Source organism: Cuculus canorus, chromosome 3 (genome assembly GCF_017976375.1).
Source record: "Cuculus canorus isolate bCucCan1 chromosome 3, bCucCan1.pri, whole genome shotgun sequence".
Taxonomy (NCBI): domain Eukaryota; kingdom Metazoa; phylum Chordata; class Aves; order Cuculiformes; family Cuculidae; genus Cuculus; species Cuculus canorus.
Genome location: NC_071403.1, coordinates 82,516,168 through 82,541,474, shown reverse-complemented (window position 1 = coordinate 82,541,474; position 25,307 = coordinate 82,516,168). Strand labels below are relative to the sequence as shown.

The window sequence follows — 25,307 nt, the reverse complement described above, 5'->3', positions numbered from 1 at the left end:
GTGTTACCACCAGAACAGTTTTTCTTAGCATGAAACTAGGCTAATCGACCTGTGGCAACCAGGATGGTAAAGAATATACTTCCACAAAAATAAGTATTTGTTTTGCTTTGTTTTTAATAAAGTAGTTTAATTAATAATAATAAATTATATAGTTCTTGAACAAATTATTTACAATCAGTAGCAGAGAGACAAAGCAGAAAAGCACAGAATGAAGGACAGCAAATATCCTAAATAGGTATAAAACTACCCATGGTAGTTTGGGAGTTATCCCAGGTCAGGAGGCTCTTGTCTTTGTCTCCCCAGCATCACACATGTTATCTCTGCTTGCTGCCAGGTCACCTCTACGTGAACACAGTGCAGATTTTGAGGCGCCGTTTCTTTGTCTGCAGAGAGATGTAAATTGGGAAAACTGATGTAAGGGGGAAAAGCATATATTGGAAAGAGCATGCCAAAAATTGCTAGAGAAAAAGAGGAGGAAAAAGGGTGGAGTGCTAGTCAGCATGCTTTCAAGTCTTATGTGCTTATAGCTGTAGTTGTGTTATAAACAGTGGGTCACTACCAGCCTGCAACAAGCAGCAGATGGCTGTGCTGTAGGAACCATCTATTTCTCTTGAGAACAATGGTGACAATTAATAAAATTAAGCATTTTTTATAGGTAAGTGTGCTGACAAAAGGAGTGAAACTATGATAGGGACCCCCACACATTTTCAGTGGAAATGTTTCCTCATCTGTAGAAATGCCGTTGATTTGTTTCTTCAACTTAGCATGGCACTGGTGGAAAATGGTTCATCACAGGTGTTTTGCTTGCTTGAAAGAGGGTGAATTTCAAACTAGTTTCTCACTATATATGCATGATATAGATGTGCCCCACTTGGGAACACATGGGAAAGGAGAGTTACCTGCCATTCCTTGTTTCTTCCTTATATATTTTAAGGCTTAAAGATGATTGAGTTTCAGGACAATGGCAGGAAACACCAGATGAGGGCATCAGCATCTCCAGACATATGTTCTTGATGGTATTATAAACCATTCTGCTTAATTAAAGACCTCTCCTCAGGATCCCAGTGTGAGGCTATTTATAGATAGTGGGGAAGGAGAAGCTCCTCTAGCAATCTTGTGCATCTCTTTTCCTTTCCTCAAGTTTTCCCCACAAGTATTCATCCTACCACACGTTGAAGTAGCCTATTTTTGATCTCTTCTGATAGTGGTGTCTTATTACATTATTGCTAAGAGTGTAACAAATATTAATAATGAGTGTACTCGGGTATCATCTGCTTACAGGAACCACGCCTGCAGTCACCAGCTCCAGACTGAAATATCTCAGCTTCTCATCAGCTTCTGAAAGTCTGTAATATGTGGAGAAAAATGTCCTGTTGCAAGTAGGACTGGAGGGAGGCAGCATGTACCTGTACCTGTCAAAAGGAACACTTAAAACGGAGCATCAGCGCTGGGAAATCTTATCTTACAGAAAACTCTACCAAATCTTGAGTGCCTGAGGCAGGGGCAGTGTGGTACACCATGGGGTGGCCTCAAGGCTCTACATCCCCAGCTTCTTGCCTTGGTTTTTCCTTCCCAGGCTGGGCTGCAGCTGTTGAGCTGATGTTTTACAAGTGGGAAACTTAGGTGGAAGGTGATAAAAGACAGTAAGGAGCAGGGCAGAAAGGAGAGCTGAAAGAAGGACTGAAGCCTTGCCAGCACAACCCACTTCTGCCCTCGGACGACAGCTCCAGCCATCCAAGGCATTACTTCCTTCCTGGATGGTGTGGTCTGCTGGTTTGGTATGAATTCAGATATAAAAATCTATGACATAATGAGTGAAAGTGACCACTCTCTCCTTCATGCCAAATTTGGTTTGGAGGTCTCCCACCAGATTACTGACCAGGTCCTCCTCTTTAGTTAGCCAGATCCGAAAGGAGTAAAGCTGCCAGCATGGCAGGAGACTATGCATGCATCTCTAGGGAAGGATATTTGCATCATTAGGATAAACTTGAAATTGAATCTTATTCATGTAATCAAAACATCTTTGATGATATACTTCCCATCACTGCTGTACAGTATTCAGGATATAAATGGCTGTGTTTTAGGTATGAAAGCTTTTCGAACCGTCCTTGTGGTAGTCTTCGTTGTGACAGAACAACTCCAGCAGGGTTAATGGCTGCTGCTGTGGGCTATAAAGAGAATATCAATCATCATTCATTTGTCATCAGGTATCTGGGGTGGACACATGCTCTGCAGAGCAGGATTGATGGACTTGTCAGGCTGCATGAGGATCAGTTATCAGGAAGGACCCTTTCATCCATAAGAGACACATTTAGGGAAAAAACAGAGAATAACAGCGTAATGACATGTAAATTATTTCTTAGCTGGTCACCCAGGGATAAGTAGCATTAGAAGTGCAGCTGGAGCTTTCCTTGACCAAGTACTAATTAGAAGTAATGAAGAAAAATAAATATGCATTGAAAAACCTTTCTAAAATGGTGATGTATACTGCAGAATCTTTAGAAACAGATTGGCTAAAACCCTTTCATTTCTCTAAGTGTGTGATAATGGAAAAGTACCAGAGGTTTCAAACGGAGGTGAGATGAGTTCTGGTTCATGCAAGGGATAACTCCATTAGAGCTGGGAGTCTTCTGTGAAACATCTCCCATTAAAGATGGCTAATGCAGAACTCGGCAGAAGCTTCACCATCCCAGCTGCTTTGGACATGAGCCTAGGTATGCAACGCAAAGCCTAGTTTCCCTTAGACAACTCTTAATACATCTGCAGCAATTGTGTGGTCCTGTTAGCCAAGTCCATTGTTAAAAAAAAATTGCTGCTGTGAGAGTTCTGGGAAAGGTAGAAGATAGCACTGAGAACCTGCTGTTCCTCAGGCAATAGCTGCATGTCTGAGACCACTGGAAAAAAGAAAGCTTCATGGTCGTTTAAGGTATATATGCCAGTAACCACCGCATGGTTATGATAGGCAGATATCCATTGTATCAGCAGGCCCCAACTACACGAGACACAAGTGCAACATGATTAAGTTATACTTTTAAGTAGAGAGTGTCATACTGCAAGACATTGTGATCGTTGTATGGCTAGTACATCATTATTTCCATGTATTGTTCTTCCTCCATGAGTTTGAGCCTTTGGGAACAAAAAAATCTGGGACACGGATGCTAATTGTAACATGCATGCTCTGCAGTGCTCAAGCAGAGCCTAAGCAGCAGCAAATGAATTTAGCCCAGTCCCCAGGGAGCTGGGATACTGGAGACACAGGGGCCATACAGAGCTCATGTGACATCCAGGAGGGCACACTGCTGGCCAGATTCCTAAATGCTTGCACTGTGCTTTCAGCTCTTAATTACCAGTGTTTTGAAGAAATCCACTAGATAAGGTTGCAAAAAGATTCACCTTTTCTGAAAGAAAATTAAGATGCAATTCAGATAGTAGCAGTATTCAGAAAGACTTCAAAGACGTGGACTCATGACCTGTGAGACGGAGCAGCCTCATATGGAGCAGCTGATGGTGCGGGCTATGTGTGGTTTTTCAGTCTTTAACAGGGCCATCCTGTTGTAACCTACCATCCAGGTCACTTCTCACACCACCAACTCTCTCCCACGACACTGAGACTGGCCATGGGCACTAGGCAGTTGCTTGCAGCGTACCTAATGAGTATTCATCAGCAGAAGATTAATGCAAAGGAGAAATTTGCAGGGAGATTAGCAAAGAGATTTGGATGCCAGACAAGGTAACTTCAGTTGCTCTTGAAGGAATACATTTGTACATAAGCTAACAACTCTGCTACAGTTTCATACGTCATTAGGCTAATGTTCTGTTTAAATAGGGTCATCAATCATTTCATGATTAAACCCCTTTGTGCCTGGCAACAAATTGATGGGAAATGAAAATGTTAGTAGGTTGTTTGAGGATTATAAAACGGTACTTGTAAAGCTCCCACTGCTTCTGTGGAAGGTGAAAAACTGCAGAGGAACTAATTGATCATGCCAAAACAAGACTCCAAAAGTGCTATGTCTTAAGTAGACATAACCAACTGAGTTGCCTTTTATTTGTTCGAACATGCTTGAGCCCTCTGAGTGTACATTTGGGTTAGGTTTTCAGCTATTTTCCACATGTCCTGAAACTTCTGGGGTTTTTCCGTTGGGTAGTTTTTTGTTGGTTTTTTTTTGGTTTTGTTTTTTTTTTTTTTTAGAAAACAACATTCTCATGAAAGCTGAAAGCTGTAGTTCCAGCAGCTTGTATCTTAAGAAAGATGAGAGCTGACACTGCACTCCTTATTTTGGAATTAAAATGCTATACTCCTGCTCAGATATTATTAAATATCTAAAAAATCATTTTCACAGTTTTCTCTGGGATGTCTTTTTTATTTTAGTAATCAGATGCAGGAAGATATTGTAATAGTATCCTGTTTAGTTCTGCAAGTTCTTCCATTTCACAATCGCATTGATAAGTTTAACTTACAGGTTACAGCCATGGGTTTTGCAGGGAAACTACATATTATGTATCACATCCTGTATGAAACACATTCTTACTTTTCCCAGGAAACAGTTAAAAATTGTGTTTATTAGCCCTGTCAACAGCAGCTGTTGAAATGCTATAGCTGTAGTTATTCTTCATTTCCACAGCTGTAGCTCCTGGAGGAGAACAATGAAAGGTCAAAGGCCATGGCAGCCCATTTTTCTGCACCAAGATCTAAGTCTTCAGCTCTCATCAACTATGATATGAGAACACAACCCCAAGTGCCACAGAGTACGTGAAGAGACATCAGTTCTTTGCTCTCTCTTCCACATGAAGGAGGAGCCTTTGAGTGACGTTAGTAAGAGCCAAATTCAAAAAGAGGCAAAAGATAGTTCTTCATGTGATAGAAGGTGATCTGGGGCCTCCCTGCCCAAGAATATTGACTTGCAGGTGTTTGCACAGATTTGGGAACCGCACTTGGACTGCACAAGCATGTGAAAATCCTGTGAGGCTTAATGGAAAGACAAAACAATTCACTGTATGTTCTAAAGACAAAGCAGCTCCTTAAACCTTTAGTGGTTATAAAAATGCCAAAATAGAACAAAGAAGAAACAACCATTGCACCATTATCCAGAACATTTTTATATCTCAGAATCCTCTGTTTATGAATTTTTCATTTTTAATTTAGTAAGTACTGGCACACCAGAGAGTATCATAAAAGGGAAAGAGAGTGTAAGGGGTAATATAATGTTGGGGAAAGGAATAAACAATTGCAAGCAAGCCCTACAATCTGAGCTTGTTTTCAGATATTTGAGGCTGGAAAGAACTTTTGTTTTAATTTCATGATTTAAGCCAACAGCCTTAATTCTTCCTCCATCACAAATTGGACAAGTAACCTTGACTAAGTCTATTTAGTTGGAGATAATAATGAAATAAATAATAAAAGAGAATAATCCCAAATTAAGATTTCCACTCCTAACATTACTTCAGGGCAGAGTTAAGGTGGCTTTGGTGCTTATTTTTGCATTTTTATGTCTTAACATCCTTGTGCTTCTCTTTAAAATGTTAGTTACTTAAATTTAAGTTTGAACTAGAATTCCTCAGTGTGCATTTTCTTGGGTCTGGAGCATCCCCATGGTGTGCTTTACCCATAAGATCAACCATAACTCCCACTTCACATTGTTTTCTAAAGCTGTAGCCATATAGATGGCATTAATAATACACATTCAGACTGCATGCTGCAATTGCATTGTAACAGAGAATACTTTACTTTTAATGCAAACAAATACAATATCAAATTGATGCACTTCCTCATTTGATTTGTTTTTGAGAGAAATATGGATCATAGCTGCCTTTTTAGCACACAAAGGAAGAAGATGCGGAAGCATTTATGGGAGCTCAGGGAACGCTGACTGGTTTAATCTGCCACAATGTCACCGCACACTCCTGTCCTCTGAAATATCAATTGGCTGCTGTGCTGGAAGTGCCATTGTTGCCTCCGCACTGAGCTCAGTCCTGCCCCGACCTCCTCCTTGAGGAGGTGACAATGCCCTGCAAGCACCAATGGAGCAATTTCCTAAAGTATCACCAAGGCTGAGCTATGTCTGACGCTGAAGCAGTTGTGTATTTATGGCCTAATTTTTCTTGTTGAGTCTTAAAGCTCGAATATAATCACTTAAAAGCCTTTCTAATAATATTATCCTCCAGACGGGATGCTGGAGCATGGACTTTTTGGAAGTTCAAGGTAAAACCTTGGCTGATAAGGGACTGATGGCATCAGCTAGAGGAAAACATAGCAAGGACAGATACTACAGCAAACACCTAAACCCCTCTCCATTTCCCTGCTGGGCCCATTTTCCCAGACACGGAGCAACTCTGTGGTGGGAATACATAGTTACGGACCTGATTTTGAATATGCTCTATGTGTGACTTGAGCAGGCATTAAATCCATTGCTCTGGAAACAAGAGCAGGGCTGTCGTCTGCATGACAGCCTTGCATTGTCACCTCTGCCAACAGTACTTTCATAATTCAACCCTGCTAAAAGTCTTAGATTGTAGTAAAAGGCAGGCATGTACCATGGCTCTGTGGGCTGCTTTTAGCCAGACTGTTGAGCTTCTGATACAGTGGCACTGTTATTTTTGTTAATGGTATGAAACACAATAATGTTAGAGAAGGACCTGGGGCTAGTCTGCAAAGAACACTACAATCACTTGCGGGTGACTCATCACTGTAATGTAGTGAGTCAAACTTCTGGCATATATACTTTCTACTAAAAACACGAGAAAAAGGCCCCTTGGAGTATGACTGCCAGCAACTAGCTCTTTGAATGGACAGTTTTCTGTTTACCCAAGCTCCTCTCTGTGGAAAAGCCTTTTTTCTGCTACAGGCTTCCTTTGTGCACGTTCCCCACTCCCATGCCTGCATCTCAACAGCATGGAGATCTCTAGGCAAAGGGACCAAGGTGGTTCCTTCAATAAGCAAAACATCTTTGGAAGCCTTTTTAGAGGACAGACAGCTCCAGCAACCCAGCCCAGACATCAGGGCATCTACAAGAGCAGGAGAGACCCCAGCAGAAACCATCCAGGGGACTTGCATCCACCACCCCAAACTGCAGAACATTTGAGGTAGGAGAAGACTTTCCTGTTAGAGTCTGAGTGCTCACTATAACATAATTAAGGGTTTGTTAGACCAGAAAGAGCACCAGGGGTAGATCTAAAATATAATGATACAACGTAAAATGAACGTGCTTCCCATGGAGCAAGCCTGAGACCCGGGACTTCTGCTTTTCTGGGGAGTGCTCAGACCAGGGGAGGTCCCAAGTTAAAATAAGATGTAGCAGCAGCACCCACCTGGACAGAAACATGGAGATATTTTGGGGCTTCAACATGGTATAGACTTTTTTTAGTGTCTTGAGCACAGCAGCCCTTTCGGGTATATGCACAGAGATTTCTAATCCACTGAAATTGTGCCACTGCTTGCAAGCTTAATAGAACAGAATTAAGACAAATACCTGAACATCACGAAGATGCTGCAGCAGCTCCAAACACAACCAGAGAAATGTGGAATAATAGGAACCACCACTGTTTCATGCACTGAATCCTCAGAATCAGCACAACTGCTTTCGCAGAGCCAAGGACAAATTAAAGAGAAAAACGCAAAATAAAATAACCTCTTTAGTCTGTGTAATAAAAGTCTCTGACACAATAATTAATACTACCAAAATGCATATTAAAATCTTTAAAAAAAAATACAGTGTCCTCAAAAGAATTACAGAATATAAAGGACATTGAAATTAGCTGCCTAATGAAGTCATTGCTGAAATATTTTAAGATCACACAAACCCCATTGCCTCATGTTCATTTTCCCAAATCGGGAAAGTCTTTTGTTTTCAAGTATGACTAGTCTAGAATTACCTCCATCCTAAGCCTTTGACACTGTTCACACTAGATTTTTTTCAGCAGCAAGGTTAAACACAGAAAGACACCCCAAAGAGTCACATTTTAAAAGCCTGCAAATCAGTCATATTCAAACATAATTTTATGAAAATGCATGAGGAGCAGTTCAGCCATTGGAAAAATGAAAATTTAAGAGGTGGAACAAACAGCAGCAGGAACATCTGTAGTGTTGTGGGAAGAACTCTTTGAGGTCTCGGGGCTTATATCTTGTACCAAATAGCATTTTGCTTGCTGAATGAAGCCCAGAGCTGGAGGTAATGCTTGCCAGTGCTATTACGGATATAGCATTTCATACAGCAGACAACTGTGTTGTAGCATCTATGTGCTCTGCGAAATAAAATTGGATATGATAATTCAATGAAATTACACCTTGCAGCCACTCAGCACTATTAGGAGCTTTGGCACAAAATCTGCTTGTCCAAAGTACCTGGAACTGGCCTAGCTTATTCAATATTCATCAAAGCAGCAATTCTGGTGAGCCTTGTGTAAATAAGACATTATTCCTAGCTAATAATCCAAAAGTGAAATGTGCCACACACCAGAGTATCAGGCTTGTTTCTGTGGGTCGTCCTCAGTCTGGATCAAGTTCAGGAATAATATATGAGGGTTCCCAAACTGTCTTCAAGAGGATCTCAGCAGCTCACTGCTGAGGAAGATTTGGCTTGACAGCAGGGAAGCAAACCATTGCCCTGCTCTATGGTAGGACGTTACTGCAGTGTGCAGACTCTAGGCAAAGTTATTACTAAAGTTAATTTAAAGTAGAAATGTACTGAAAACACTTCTGGGCAACTTGTAGGATCTTGCCAAACAACACTGAAGTGAGAGAAAACTGAGATCCATATTTTTTATGGTACCCGAGATAGAATAAAAATCAGGGACCATCTTTCTGCTTGCTCCCCATCAGGGTTTTCCATGCATCCAACACTGTCCTGGGAGACCCCAGCAGCTCCAACTGGTGATGGAAGATGCCAGGAAGAGTTAAGAAATTATTCATCCAACTGAATGTTTTAATAAGGGAATTGGTGTTTTGCCTATGAGAAATATTTCTACATATAGCCTTGGGATAGGAAGAGTTAAACACCCCAGGCGTGCACAGCAGCACAGGATTTTCCAAGTCTTTGCTTTTTTTTTTTTTTCTTCCTTTGAATGGGTTTGTTTGTTTCCCTTGGAGGCTAGCAGTCACACACAATGGGTAGATATTTCAATTAAGCCATTTTTTCCCACTTTTAGCCTTCAATGGAACCCAGGTGCCAATTGTTTGCTGCTTGGTTCCTGCTTTCCTCTTCCTGCCTACAATTTAACCCCTTTCTCTCATTCCTGCTTTTGGGGTTGTCTTTTGATCAATTGAACTTCTTATTCAGAAGGCTGATAAAGGATCACAAAACAGCTCATTACTTGTCTATGTCAGGTATGAGTAACATTAAATAAGGCAGTATATGGAGCTTCATCCATGGATTTAGCCACCAAAAGTCAAATAATAACTAGTAATTTGTCTTTTCTTTGGAGCTCTCTTTAGAGCATATTTATTTATAAAGTGGAAACGTTTTGCTTTTATTAAAAAACCCAACAAATTGCCAACAGCCAGCTTAAGCGAGTCTCTTTTCTGATTTATTTAAGTAAGGCTAACAAAGGCATTGTAATATTTTTTCTTTTAAATCCCTCATCAACCCATTGCTTACTGAGGAGGCAGCTCAGTGAGTTTTAGTGCAGAGCTGCCATCCTATGTTCATGGATAGCAACCTTGTTGACAGCCCCAGCCTCTAGAAAGCATGCAAAAATGTTTTAGACAGATCAGGGATTAAGTTAGGTCCGGGCTGGGGCTCAGCTCTGTCACAGTGTCACTGCTAGAGTTATTAAACCCTTCCATGTATCAGACTGATTCTGGTTGTCATGTAGCCACTGTGTTGCTGTCAACATGCTCTGTTGGGGCTTACCCTGACACTGTGATCAAGTGCTCAAGGTTCTGCCTCATGTATTAAACATCAAACCAGGGACCAGATAAAATCCTCTCCCCACCATGTGTTTCACCCATGCCTTGCTCTGCGTCGTCATTGTTAAAGAAGGGAAAAAAAGCCATGGCCAGTTTTAATGCTGTAATGTCAGAGATGCACTTCGGTGAAGAGCACCTGAATCACATTGCCTGCAGCTATTGGCCATTATGGCATTGAGGCCATGTTAGCAGGGAAAGGGAGGAGAAAAGAGGTTTTCATAAGGAAACAGCAGAAAAAACAAGACTGGAGAGCATGAGGATAATTCTAAAACTATACTCTGAAAAGTGAAAAAGAGCACATTTTCAAGAACAAGACACCCAACCTGGGATGAGGGACTTGCCGTCTTTCCAGATCCAGTACTAAAATCCATCAAAAGCCATATGCAGAAACTGGATAATCCTCTAAGTCTTGTAAAGGGCCTTCTCCAGCATCATCCATCAGGTTTCCTGCGCCACATGGGGCTGATCCACACAGCCTTCTGCCTCTTCCTTTTTTACTTTTTTCTTAACAAGAATTAAACACAGGAGAAATAATTCTTTATTAAAATTTTAAAAATAACCTCCAAAGATATGGGAAAAGTAAGCATAAATATCCAAATAAAACAAGACTGAGCTGCTAAGAGAAAGCTCATACCCTGGAAAGCCCAAAGCATGTGCTCTGTGCACAGCAAGCAGGATCTGACTGGATCCACAGTACCTACCTTGGCCCAAACCTGCCTTTTATTTTTCATGAACCACACAGAAACATGGTGTATTTACGATTACTGCTCTCTAGCTAGACTAGGTTGTAATCAGCACTTGGTCCCAAAACTGAAGCAGGAGAAATGAACAGACAGACTCTTCTTCAAGATTCAGCTCCAATACCAGGCTAAAAACCTGGAAATTGGGAAATTTCCAATGACAACTACGGTGTCCCCATGCAAATTGGACCAGTGGAGGCATGTTGTGTCCCCTTGTGATGCAACTGTATTCTAGGATGGGGATCCTCACCCTCTTGGCAGGGTGACTGGAGACCTGCTGGTGCCATCAAGGCACACACTCACACTGAGTCCTCCCTGGGAGCTAAGTGACAGGAATTGTTTCTCCTTAAAGGAGAATTTTCAAGATTGCAGTTGGCATAATAAAATAAAATTTAAAAACTCCTCTAACTTGACATAACCATAAGAACAAGGTATATATACTCAGGTGAGAATTGCCCTCTGGCTTTACTTTCCATACAGGTTTCAGGCTAGCTTTGCCTTCAGGCTCCTGCCTGGTTTCAGGGGTTACACAGCAGTAGTGATTAATTACAACATCTTACAACTGAGATTAAGGTAGCTTCTGTTGAATTTTTAAGCTTTTATTTACCGAGCATGATCAACTTCTGTAATCTGCAGCTTTGGGAACCATCAATAAAATGGTTCATAAAAATATTAAGGGCTCCACTTCCCAACAACAATGATAAGAGAGCTGTGGGAACTGAACTGGTAGCAAGGTGTAACTAACTCAGGGTAAATTTAGGTAATTATGTTTTCACGCGAAAAAAGAAGGTGCATAATAGCTTTGGGCCTTCAGTGGCCAATGTTGTTTGGAAATAGGCTAACATATGTAGCCTTTCTGAAGATTCTGTATCCACACATGGACTTGGAATCAATTTAATGCACAGTGCTTTATGCAATTATACCTCCACATGCTTAAGTGAGAATTTAAATTAGCATCAACTTGATAGCTTTCGCTAAAGTCAGACAAATGCAAATGGGCACTGGGCAGATTTTCCTGTGAAGCTCTGCTGATCCCTACCAGTTCCTGAGGCACAGCTACAAATGCAACCCCTGGCAATCTTTTTAGAAATTAGGCCCTGTCTAGCAAAAGCCTCTACGCCCAAGTGGATGCAGAAATGTAACCCCATCTCTGAACAAATCACATCTCCACAGTGCAAAGCATCACCATTTAGTCAACAGAAGGAATGAGGCTCAAAGATAAGAGCCACACAGGTTCATAAGGATAATCTTTACCCAGAAATCCTTAAAAATCCATTTATACTGGTCTGGGGACCTCAACTTCATGCAAGGCAATGAAAAATGTTTTGGAGTACATTGACAGAAATTTGTGTGAAGATTCACCCATAGCCTCCAACAAAGAAGGTATTTTGCTTCTGACAACCATCAAACTCAACAGCAGAGGCATTTCATAGTTGGTGTGTGCACAGGTTAAATCTCAAGCACATTGCACTTATAGTATTGTTCCTGCAACACCAGCATCCAGAAAACTGCCTAACTGTTGTTCTGTTGAAAAGCCCTAATTAAGGCAACTATAAATTACAACAAATAGGTATGTCCTCATTTTAGTTTATAGCAAGCTTACATTTGGGTTTGGGAAGAGGATGTTTACCTCATAAGTAGGACAGAGAAACAAAAACGTTTTCCTCGGTTAATTGTGCAGTTATAGGAGAATGACTGAAAAATAAGATCCAGCCTGTGCACCTGCATTTTTCACTCTCACCACCAAGGCCTTCTAATGTTTAGATCGATATTAATAGGTGCAGTAGCAGTTCCAACTACATATCCAGAAGCCTAACTTATAATGCAGTTTAACTTTCCATCCGCTACTTGGTACTCAGCTCCCCCATAGAAACAGGTTCCTCTTATAAATCCCTATCCATACAAGTGAAAATTTGAATTACCAAGCCACATTGAAAATGTACCATTGACAATGCAATTAAGCTACCAACATCAGCCACCTTGTCTACAGTTGTTTTAATGGAGAACTTGCATGCGAATTCACAGCTATGCAGTTACATTTATTAGGAGATGCTCATCTTCACATCTAGTACCAACTTAGTTCACTCAGAAAGCTTTTGAGAATCAATACACTTTGAGGGAGTCCCTCAAAGCTGACATGATAAGCTATATTTGCAATCGTCTATTTTCATATTCTTATAAACTCTGTATGTTTATACTGTTAGCATTCAAGTGCTAGAAGAGAAGAGCAAAATGTGTGGCTCTTCTCTGTGCCAGAAAGATTCCAGGAGAGCCTGGATAACTCTGGAAATGGCGAGAGTCCAGATTTGAGGAGTACTGAACATAGTTCCAGTTATTCTAATACTGAGCACGGTGGCAAGCTGCAGCTTTACATGGTTTCCTCTGACATGACAAATCCTAGAGTAAAGCATTGGCGAGCTTCCTGAAGAGCCAGAAGAGTTGGCAGCAAATACACGGCATAAAAATGATTCAGAAGCAGCCCAATCTCCTAATTTGATGGAAAAAAAAACCAAACCAAACCACAAGGCACATTATCAAATGCAGTAGGAAAACTATCAGCTAGGGAGAGCAGCATTTGTTCACCGCACAAGTGGCAGTGAACTCAGATCCTTCCCTCCAGGAAGCAGGTGCAGGTAGAGTAAACTGTGATATGCAAGAGCATTGCACCTCTTGGGGTACCTCCTCACTGGTAGGAAGGCAGACTGACATTGGAGGATTGTACATTGCCTATTAAAGAGCAGATTTCAGTTTCTGCACATTGCTGCAAGGAATTGTCATCTGATGAGTTGAATAAATCCACAGCTGTGAATGTTGTCATCACGGTAATCACTTCTTGGAGAAGTTCCTTCCTTCAGTAGCTCCTAGAAGTGGCACTGAAAGGCTGATAGGTCTTTAAAACACCTGGGAAACATTTCTGGACTGCTTATCTGTCTGAGGAAAGACACGTCTAGATAAACACACACCACTGCTCTGATAATCTGGAGGCTGAATTTCCTTGTTGGCACAGATAGGATAAAGAGGCACAAATTCTTTGCATGAAGAACAGGTTGTGAGAGACTGAGAGGCATGATATCAGAATAAGCCTTAGTGCTGTCTCCAGGGAGGGGACAAAGTATTCTCTCCATTCCTGGGGTCTCCTGCAGGATGTCCTCCGCAGTTTGTGTGGGTCCAGCTGTGGCTCCTGTATTCCTGCAGAGGAGAAATTCAAGCAGCAATAGCACAACTACATGTCTTTTAGCAAGGCTCTCATCTCAGGGCATGAAATATCATGTCCCAAAATACAAAACAGTAAATTCTCACGCTCACCCAAAGGCTTCATGCCTCTTCAGTTCTCCCTGTAAATGAATGACATGACCTTGGACTGTTGCTGTAGTTTGGTTTTATTTTTTTTGTTGTTTGAACAACAACAGAACAGCTGTTGAGATTTTTGTTGTTGTCTTTCATTGCAAGAATTAGTGTGCCAAATATTTAGGAAACGCTCTCTGAAAGGAAAAATACTGTTATTAAAGCAGTTCATGAGCAGACACTTTGTCTCAGCACTGCTCTCTACAGGTAATTCCAACGCTCTGGGACTGCTACACTACCATCCACCACTGCTGCTTCTTCTAGATGTCAGCACAGCAGAGTTATAAACTGTAGCACTGTTTGGTTTTGCAGCTACATGGTGAGTTTCTAATTCGCATTATGCTGTGATGCTGGCTGGGCAGTGTCAGAGAGATGCTTGTTGCAGGAAGGTGCTGCAGCAGTCAGCTGGACAAGAAAGACTCGCTCAGACCGTGAGAGGCTGCAGCAGAGAAGTAAGTGACTCAATTTCCTTAACACTGACATTGCCTGACAGCGCAAGCAATAGCTCACTTCAGTGCTCAACTAGCTAATACTGGTTTTCCTGAATATTTAATTTCTTTCATCATTAAACTCCCAGATAAGAAAGAATTAATGATGAAATGGACTTTTACCTGTTAACCCTGATCCTTAGTACCTTGTCTTTTTGCTTTGCTGCCCTTCAGCTGACCTCACCCTCTCTAAGGTAACTTGATTAAGGACATATTTCTATAGCAGGAGACACTCAGGATGCTGAGGCAGAGAAAGCCTCGTGCTACAGTAGTTAAGCCAAGATAAATCAAAACTCTTCAGTTTCAGTAGGCTTTGTAATGGAAATTTCAACACCACTTTGTTTATTGCTAGCTAGAAGGGGGTATGTGCCCACAGAGCAACTCCTGGAAACTTCAGCTAGTTTGAAAAGCAGACAAACTTTTTCCCCTGTAATTGCACTTCATTACAAGAAGATACTGTTCCAAGAGTTACACTACATCTGTGGACAATAGGTCTCCCAAATAACAAGGAACTGATCTCAGCCTAAACTTTGCTACCTAAACACAAGGTCCCTGATCTCAGCTAGATATCCCAGACCTCTTCAACTGCCAGTGCAGCTCATCCTCAGGAGCTTGGTCTGAAAGGCTCTCAAATACCTAAGTATTGCTGTTTGATCATGTTCCTGCTGTTCTTCAGGTCTGTAACTGAAAACAAGTATCATCCAACAAGCTGTAGTTGCAGCTACAAAATGTGCTGACTCCATTGGAGGAAAGCAGTCAACCAGAACTTACACAGAAAGGATATCTATACACTGAACTCTTATATAGCTTATAAATCAGGGCTTTAAAACCACGTGGTCAAAATGCAAAGTCTGTCAATTATACACAACAATTTGCATTTAAAATTATTTTTACATTGGAAATGTATAAAAGAAAAATTTAATAGTTTAGTAACCCAAAGATCTAATAAATCAAACTAATTGGGGCTCAATAAAATACTAATTTGTAAAAATAAAGTGAAAGGCTTGATTTGATAGGATTCTTTGACATTTCCTTTAATTGTAGTTTATTATAATTAGTAGAGTGGAAAAAATATAAGGTAATACAGTAATTTCCTTACAGGACATGCTGTCAAGGCTGTAACAAAAACCAAGGTGAAACAGCAGCCAAAATGGAACAGACCAAATAAATGCCATGGACGAGATGGAAAAAGTTCAGAGCATCAAGCACCACATGGTCTGAATTACTGTCCAAGAGTCCATGGTTCTCACTCTTGGCCTAGCTTGTGTCTATTCAAATTAAGGATTTTATGCTCAATATTTTATGCATACTCATTTGTTTTCTGCCAAACTTGCCTCTTTCAGAACGATTTGAGGCTTTGCTACATTACATGTAGTCTGCAGCAGAAATGACAAGAGAGGCTGGAGCTCATACTGTTTTGCACAACTGTCTCCTGCTGACAGAGCCTGAAATGCACTTTGGAGTTACCGCAGCTCTCAGGGGGTCTTATCTGGAGTGACACAAAACAGAGAAAAGCTGAGGATGACTAGAAAAATAGCAGTCAAATCCATGGACAATATGCCTGCCTGCATACGGTGCAGAATCCTGTGGTATTTAAAAAGCACAAGAAGCTTAACCTAACCTGGATTAGGTTAAAAAAAGAAAAAAAAAAAAACAATAAACCTTTTCTTTAGATATTTCCCTTCTGTTTTTTGGCACTGTGTTTGCAGATGTGGGAATCATGTTGTGCTTGGCAGACAGTGGATAGCAATGCAAATGCCACCCCACCAGGGAACCCTCCGGGCTCTGCACTTCTACATGTTGTCCCTAAAATAGGAAAGGCTGTACCAGGCTCCTCTGTAATGTGCAGTGAGAGTAATGCCAAGGAGCACAATTGGGAACTGACCACCTATGTGTGTCCACATTCCCAGTGGTTTTATTGCACTGAGCATCTGCTTATCAAGAACCGGAAAAAAATAATTTTGACAGTTTGGTTTCAAGGCATTCAAGACAAACTGCTCTTCATCTCTTAAACTCTCATTTCTCAAAAGTTTTCATGGCTATTCTAAAGCAATTAAAGCTGATCCTGATTTGAGTGACAGCTTAAGTCGCTTGGGAGATTTAATTTAAACAAAATCCACTTCCATTTTGTTTATCTCAGAACTGTCTGCAGCAGTTGGGGAGGATTTGCACTCTAGTCAATAAAGGCTTGAATAAAACCTCCTGCTATTCGAAGGGTGCCAGACCAGGCAGAGAATAAGCCAAGTATGGGGCCCCACCAAGAGCTACAGGAGGAAAGTTCTCTGCAGTGAGCTGCAAGCTGCATTTTTCTGTTTGCTGCATTCCCATGGTTCCCTCCAACAGCTCTGCAGCACATAAGGAGAACTGATATCTGCAGGCTTTAAGGAATATTAAGAAAAAAGGAATTTTCAAGAGAGGATGTGTCTGAGTCAGCAGTGAGGTGTGCTTCTTCCCCCTGCGTGGGGACTGCTGACCAGTTTGTTAGTACTGAAGCATCACAGGGCACAACTAACCCTCAAAGTACTTCACCATGCAGTTATGAAGATGAGGGGCTAGAACTCTGACTACTGGTTTAGGTCTGCTGTCTTTGATACCCTTCATTTCCGTTTGATATACACCACTAAAACCTGGGGAAAGGCATTCCAGCATTTTGAGGCAGCAGATAAAGCTGCCCCCAACTGAAGCACACAGAGTTTTGCTCTTTCACATGCAAAGCGCTGCACCAGAGCATACAACAGCTTTTAGCAGGGTGATGCCTAACTCCCCTCCCAGCCTACATGTTGTTTTCTGACTATAATGTACCCATTACAAGAAAGCATTTTTGCCTTCTTTTATCAAAGTAAAGACCGGAGGGTGTTTTACAAAGTGAAGGGAGGAGTGTTTCAAAGCTGGTTTTAGAAGCCCAGAAGCCTCGCATGACCTTTTTGTCCTGTATGCTGCCATGAGTTATCCAACCTGTCACAAGAGCTGGAGGCTACAGCACAGCCCTGCCTCAGCCCCGACACCTAATGAAAAGAGACCTCAGGAATCATCAGTTCCAAGCATGTGGTGCAGAAAAGCTCAAAAATCCTTTGAAAGATGAGAAAAAGGCAGAGGGAACGGTATCTGTGAAAAAGCATGCACAACAGGCGCTATCTGCGAGCAGGGTCTGAGCTCCCACTCATGCTCATCCTTTGGAAAAAACCTCTCCTCAAAAGGTGAAAAACATGTTTCTATATTTAACTCACTTGCTGAGCAGAAAACATGCCCTGACTCAGGCTTATTTACCGAGGGCATCCTATCGAGGGAGTTTTTTATCCAAACACTGCTGAAAATAGGATGGGTTATTAAGATGCTTACATAATACCCCATTAATGTCTCTAAAGGTTTAGTGTAATTTTCTGCATTTCATAATTGCTTTATCTAACCCTTTCTGCCTTTTGCAGAGCATTTTCTCTTTCTCCTCTTGGTCTCAGTTTTCCAAATAAAGCTTTTTATTGTTTCTGGGCTTTCTGTTCACTCCAGATGAGCATCACTAAGGCAGATAAATTGGTCAGCAGTGTTTTATACCCACTATACTTTTTGCAGCTTTGACTAGATACTGTACGTACAGGATGGAAATGTAAGACTTGATGCCTCACACATATCAGTACCTCACATCTGATCCAAACAAATACAAACACCAAGAAATGGGTCCAGGCAACGTCCTTTGCCGTGCAGCGTTACACAAGCCTTACTGGTCTACGGCCAAAGCTCAGCTCCTCTGAAAAGCGGCCATTGGTAAGACACTGTTGGCAGGTTAGGGTCTGAAGTCATTGATAATTCCATCACCTGGTGCTGTCTCAATAGAAGATATGATTGTCCGCCTCCATATTTCAGACTGCGCTCCCTTGAACTAGCTTCTTGTTAGTGACATCTTTAATTAGACTCCTCATGGTTAGTGTAAATTATCACACTATGCAGATTTACACACATGCATGCTGTCCCTGACAAGGTCTGACTATTTTTAGTCACTTTTTAATCTTTCTAGCTAGGGTGCACCCTAGGGCCCAAGCACACCCCACCTTGGCACCTCAATCGGAGCTGCAAGAAGTCACAGCCATCTCAGTGGTCTCTACTCCTGTAGTTACATCATTCAGAAGAGACCTTGCTGGCAGGTAGCCAGGCCAGGATGACATCTCAACCTCAACTATCATCTTCTTTGTTTACAGTCATTATGTCACAGTCTTGATATTAGTACTTGGGGTTTCTTGTCTATGAATAGTAATAGTATACCTTGGACTCACCGCAGACCGTGCCTGTGAGCAGCTTTGCTTTACAGGATAGGCTTTCTCCTTGCCAACATGCCTCCAGATGTTTATAACACATTGCACATATGCTTCTGTGGACACTCAGGTCACTGCTACTTGGTTCACACTCATTTTCATTGGGAGCATCTGTGCTGTCATGGGCCCACTTTGGGCCCTCGAGTTAGACTTACTCAGTAGGGTAGAAGACCAGCACCAGAGCTTCCACACGTCCTGAGCACGTGATGTGGTACTTGAACCAAGTCTAATTGGACTTCGTGGATCCATTTTTATTTCCCCCCTCCCCAATGAGTCTATATTTGGCAGGTCTCCATATATGCACATACATAGATTAGACTAGCAAGCTTTACACAGTCTACATCCATACAGATAACAAGTAATGGAAAGTTAAGGCTACTGGTTACAACTTGGACATAGCTTTTTACTTTATCCACGTCTTCAGTGGGCAAGAGGTTAGCTTGTATGTTTCAGAGCTACTTATTTTTCACATACCCTTCTGCCCACAACCAAAACCTGAAGGGCTAGATCTCAGTGAGAAACTATTTACAGGGAATTTTGGAATTTAAGAGAAGTTGTTTTGTCACTAGTGAATAAACAAGGCACTAGATCTGTTCCTGATCAGCAGAGTTCAGTTTAAGAGGCTGCTCTGGGAGGATGGAGAGTCCAAAGCTGGTGTGAGGCAGAAAGAGCTTAGCAGATCCTTACCAAAACCAAAAGCAGATACTTTCCAAAGGCTTTAAGAGCTGGAGCTGCTTAAGCATCCATGTAACTCTACATGCCAGTCTCTAACAAAGCCAAAAGCAGATGCCTCGGGAAAAATATGAAACTAGAGGAAACGTATAGGTATGCTTCTTCCAAATACTCCTCCAGTCTCCAACTATTTGCTGTTCATGGAGTTTATGAGAGGACGTTTCTGCATCTTATGCTGGAAAAAAGCCATGAGTGCAATCTCTACAAGCCGCCATCATACTGCCACACAGACAAGGTGAGGTTTTCTGTCTTACCAGTATGATTGAGGAGGAATAAGCAAGACCCAGCCAGAGTGGTGGAACCAGTGAACAGCAGAAGAGGGGTTACCAAGTGGTTGTGGTCAGCTTTGGTACAGCTTTCTCTCATAGACTGATGCCCTTCAATGACAACTGCCTGAATAAGCTTCACTTTTGTACTTGATAAGCATTTTACATGTTTACTCAGGATATGTCCTTCAGAGCACTCAAAACTGAGATGAGTTTTGCATCTTCATCATTCATCCTTGGCAATCTGGAGTTTTGCAGACATAGCCAGGAGATTCCCTTTCCTTTGGTATCTGTCCAAAAGGGACTTAGAAGTCTCTTCCCTCCACCTCTTTTAAACAGCCCAGCAGAGTTGGTCTGCCAGCAAGACCATCACAGTGGTAACAAACAAAACAAAACACCTTGGAGGCATTTTGACGTGAGTCCCAAGATTGGCTGCAGCAACTGAACTGGTAAATTGCTAATACCACTGCATTAAAAGAGTGCTTTTAGCTTTCATATTAGAACATCATGAAAGCTTGGCTTTATCATCTGAGTAATTAAAATACATGAAGCACAGAAACTAACTGACAAACATGCGAATAAAACCTCTCAGCCAGTAACAAGTCTCAGGGGTAAGCAGTTTCTTACACAAATCTGCAAAGCCCAGAGCCCAGAAGCATCCCACTCAGCACCACTACCACCAGAGAGGTCACCTTCTTGGTCCTAATATTGCATGTCAGCAAGAACTGGATTTGTTGAAAGATGAAAAGGGGTACCACAGTTTAGCATGAAGAGGGATAAAGTTATCTCATTTTCCTTCATCAGGAAGAGCCTCACAATTGTCACTGTATGGCAAAGAGTACTCTCAAGATGTGCTGACGGTTTTGACCATCTGTGTGAAACCGTTCCAAGCATCAAATGAAGATTTTTTTTTTCTTTAATTGCAAGTTTAAATGAATGCCATTTATTAGCTTTCTTCCACTATTGCACTGCTTTCAGTCATGGCACCGCCCAAGGAATTACAGCAGTGCAAATATTTGATGCTTGACTAGTTTTTTAATTATTTTATTTCTTCACAGAAAAAATATTACTGGGAGTGCTGATAGTGCCCAAAATTAAGATTTTACAGGAGCAATCCAACATCTTTCCAAAACCTAGGTCTTCCTAACTTGGCTTTCTGTCAATAGTAGAGATATTTCTATCTATTAGCAACACACTTTCCTCCTCCTTTCTGGTTAAAGCCAGGAAAGGATTTTTTTCCCCCTCTGTAGTGGTTTTGTTTTCAAGTGGGGTAAATATCATTGAGTAGTGGCAGGAAGGGTTCATTTTACATGCTGGCCTCTTATTTTGCATTTCAGCCTACCTTGTCTTTCCCTGTGCAGTCCTAACTTGCAAATAGTTGTGTTCTGCAAAAAGCACCAGACCTTGAATTAACACACTGTGAAAGTCAGGATTAGGAGTTAGCCATTAACAATAGCCGTGTGCCCTGAAAGCCTCTCATTTAATGGAGTGGTAAGAGATTATTTACACTGTAACATTAAGAATCATGATATCTGAATGTCTCATCAGCTTAAGATGTGCACTTTAATTCCTGTTACCTTGCTGAAGCCTCATGTCAAACCTGCATGGACTCTGCTTGGATCAAAAATGAATCATTTCTAGCTGCTGGAAGCCATTTTTTCCTGACTCAATTTATGTATCTGGGTAATGAGGTGTAAGAGAAAGGTGGTTAGGATTCTCACACCACAGATGGAAGGATTAGCCCTTTAAAAGAGCAGATTAATTTTTGCAAGATCCAAAAAACCACCCAACTCCTGCCACAGAAACTGCTGTTTCAGGAAATGACCTACTGCACCCAAATGACTTCCTTTAACACATATAAAACTAAAGTGATCTAATTTATGGAACTAAAACCTGTTAAAAGTAACGGACACACAGTATAAGTCTGACATGGACCCATATATCATCTCCACAAAACTGTGGACCTTGTGCTTAATTGGGCGTTGAGAACATGAAGCCACGTACAAGACACTTCAATGCATTTCAGAAATACTGAAGCAATTTTTGCAGCTGGGCATTGCCCAGATGAGAATGGCACAGAGAATCACATCCCCACTGCCTTCCCTCCATGTCTACCAGGACACGGAGTACTGACTCACTTGACCCTGTGTCGAGCAGTTTTATGTCTTAAATGCATTAGTAATTTCATTAACTTTGATGTTTTGAGGATTTTTTTTTTTTTTAAAACTCAGTCTAAAGCCATGTAGGGCTTATGGAGGAAATAATTACTCTCTACTCATACAGGAAGACGAATAGGCCAAAGGGGACTGTTTTGATCCTCTTGTCTGATCTCTTGCCATCTCCCAACAAGGTCTGAGCAATCTACAGTAAATAAAGGCTAATTTTAAACTCCTGACATCTGACCCTAATAAGACAGAACCTTGACAAGGAGACACCTCCTTTCTTATATGGATATCCAATGGATGAGAGTTAGTGCCAGGCAAGCAGTCTCCATGTTATTTTTAAAATATTAGTAGTCTTGAAATGCTAACATTTGACATGCATCAAATTCAGCTTCATGACTTCAATAATATTTATAAAGTTAATCCCAGCTATCACTGAATTGCTATAGGAAGGCAGGAGAAACAGGGTCCAAGGCCAGGCTATTGATGGAACTGTAGCAACTGTAGCTGAGAGCTAATTGTACTCATAATAGCTGAGTTTATCTGGCACATACTTGTCTGTCCCAGACAATTCAGTGTCTTTGTCATTTTGCTGCTTTTCCAGACTAATTCAGTGCATGAAGCCCAGTTCCTACACTGCTTTCCCTTTTCACTCTTGTACTTTTGCAACTACATCTCACCTCCTTGCCTCTAATCTCAAGGCTGTCTTTTGTTTTCAGTGTTGTCCCCTCAACCATGTTGTCTTCTCAATTCGTGTTCCAGACTGGTTTGGGGGTTTTGGGTATTTTTAAAAAATATTTTAGTGCTGGTTTGAATTTCTTTTTTTCCTTTTTACATATCCTTTTGCGATTCAATGCCCCTCTCCACCTGACCTTTGTTTGCTCCCTTGCTGGGAGCCAACTACTACTAAGGTGCCTCATCCCATTTGAATAAGCCACTGGGGAGAGATCTTTGGAATCACCAACGCAGTCAGAGTGACACAAATCACTCAGGAGGAGAGTGTAAACAATATTTTACTAAAAAATGGTGCATATCCGAAACCCCTGGATGCAAGCTATCAACGATCCACATGCCACAGAGCACTTACAAGAGACTGTAAAGGCTGATGTTACTGGGAACAGAACAATCCACAACTTGGAAACACTATCCATGCTATATCACAGACAATCTGCTTAATGAAACCACAAACCATAAAAAAACCCAATGCTGCTGGAGACAAACCCAAAAATGCTTCTTTAACACAGTCCCCTTGGTCAGGGGGTGCAGGGTCACACTTCACAATCATCTGTTTTGAGACATTTTGACCCATGCCATACCAGGACCATGCACAAGGGAGCTCTGAAACCACCAGAGACATCCCCTGCTCTCATCTCCTAGTGTCAAGCTCAGAAGCACATCACAAAAGATATGAGCATCAACTGAACTAAACTAATTATTTTGCTTCCTAGGTTTGGTCAGATAATTTAGTAGACAAAAAAAATCATTCTTTAAAACACAACATGTGGAAAGAACTAAACATTAGCATTTTATAAACAAGACCAAAACAGTCATACAATGGGAAAATTTTAATTTTCAGGACACAGATGGCTTAGAATTCCTGGTAATAAAAGCTTCTTTACTAGCATAGCTGTATCTTTTTTTATTCTAACAGGTGTGCAGATTACTTCATGTTGCAAACTGAACTAAATACAGAAAATCTGTCCTCCTCTTCAACGAGTTATTTACTTAATCATATCAAATGGCCAACGTCATGCTCAGATTTCTCCAGTCCTGACCTTGGAGTGTGCTGATGTTAGAAACTGCAGATAATTCAATGATTCTTTGTGCCAGCTTGGCTCAAGGCTTCTCTTGAGCAGAGAGTTCAGCACTATGAAATTTGCATCCCAATAGAATAACCCTATGATATAAATACTGCCCATTTTCTTTTGTCTGGAACAAACATGCTCATTAATCTCAGCACCTCAGGATGGACTCGATCTCGCTCACTGCAGAGGAAAGGTCACTGCTTTGTCAGCTTATCTCCTCAGCTTCCTTTCATTAAATTTCCATCTAGATGCCACATCCTTTGCTTATTAAGAAGCAAAAGTTTTTAGGTTTAGCTTAGTATTTGCCAGACGAAAAAGCCTGACTGAGAGGAACAGGGCTTAAGAAATGGAACCAATGAGCATCCCCAGATCATCACACTGCCAAACAGTTCGATACAGTTAGGCATCTAGTGGAAAAAATATAAGAATATTTTTTTTTTTAGGTCTGGTGACTACTACCTATTATTTTAGGGTTTGGTGAAAAAAAGAAGATGTGGTACTTGGATACTTGACCTGGCTAGAGCAAGCCTACCTCATTAGGTACGATCTTGGGAGCTCTGAATCTGCTTGCCCATGAACCCTGGGCTAGAAATTCACCTAAAACCAGTGACATTGGAAAAGAGAAGTAGAAAAGTCTGAAAAGACACCAGAAAGAAAACATTGGAAAAGATACACTCGTGTTATCAGCCAAAGCATATGCACGAGTATGGACGAGACATCTCAGCAACTACTTTCTGGAAAGCAGCTGGCTAAGAAGGGAGATCAGTAGGCTGGCAGCCATCTTATTTGTGGTTCATAATCTACTTTTCAACCAGATACTAGCTCATCTCTCTGACCCAGCAGAGAAAGGCCGTTTATGGACTTGCTGTTACATTCTTCCTGGAGATAGAGATGATACCACCAGCTTTGTGCCATCCCAAGCGTGCCCAAAGTGAGAGATATTATATTTTGGGTAGTACTAGGCTTTATAGTCAGTTAAGCACTGCAAAGCCCACTCATCCTCTGCAAACTTGATTTGCAAGTGCAACTCCAAGGTAGTATGGTAGAAATACGCCCCACCTGCCTAATTTTCTAGCCATACAAGAAACACTAGGGATCTCAAGAAAATGAAGGTGTACTAGTGGTAGCTTTAGATTTCTACCTCATAAGAAAGGAGAGGTAAAAAAGAAATACTCCAGAAATAGCGATTTGAAACCTAAAGAAATAGTATGCTGTCCAAAATAAAACATTACAGATATTTGTCTTCCACCTGAGAGGAAAAGCATGGCAGAAGGTATCACATGTAAGAGACACGAGTCACATTGCCAGCAGTAGAAAGGGACAGTTGATACTTCAGGTGATTACATATCTCTCGTCACCAGATATGTTCAGCAAAGATGAAAAATTCATTTAATGATGAAAATCCTTTGTCAAGGTCTTTCCCTTGCAGAGTAAGTACTATAACCCAATCTGCTCAGCACAGCACATGCCTTAGAGTGACCACAGGAGATAGCCCTTGATGTGAGTTATAGTCTGCAAGGAGAATAGCACACCAATCGTGTTGTTCCAATTAACTTTTCCC

General features: G+C 41.3%; 1 long non-coding RNA gene across 1 annotated transcript; it reads right to left on the bottom strand.

The window, feature by feature from the left end:
- Nucleotides 1-208: 208 nt before the first annotated feature.
- Nucleotides 209-10,374, bottom strand: LOC128851731 (uncharacterized). The gene is made up of 3 exons (XR_008449139.1): nt 10,228-10,374; nt 7,470-7,574; nt 209-2,168 (listed from the first exon to the last, which is right to left on the bottom strand). It is a non-coding gene; the product is annotated as an uncharacterized LOC128851731 (long non-coding RNA).
- Nucleotides 10,375-25,307: the final 14,933 nt, after the last annotated feature.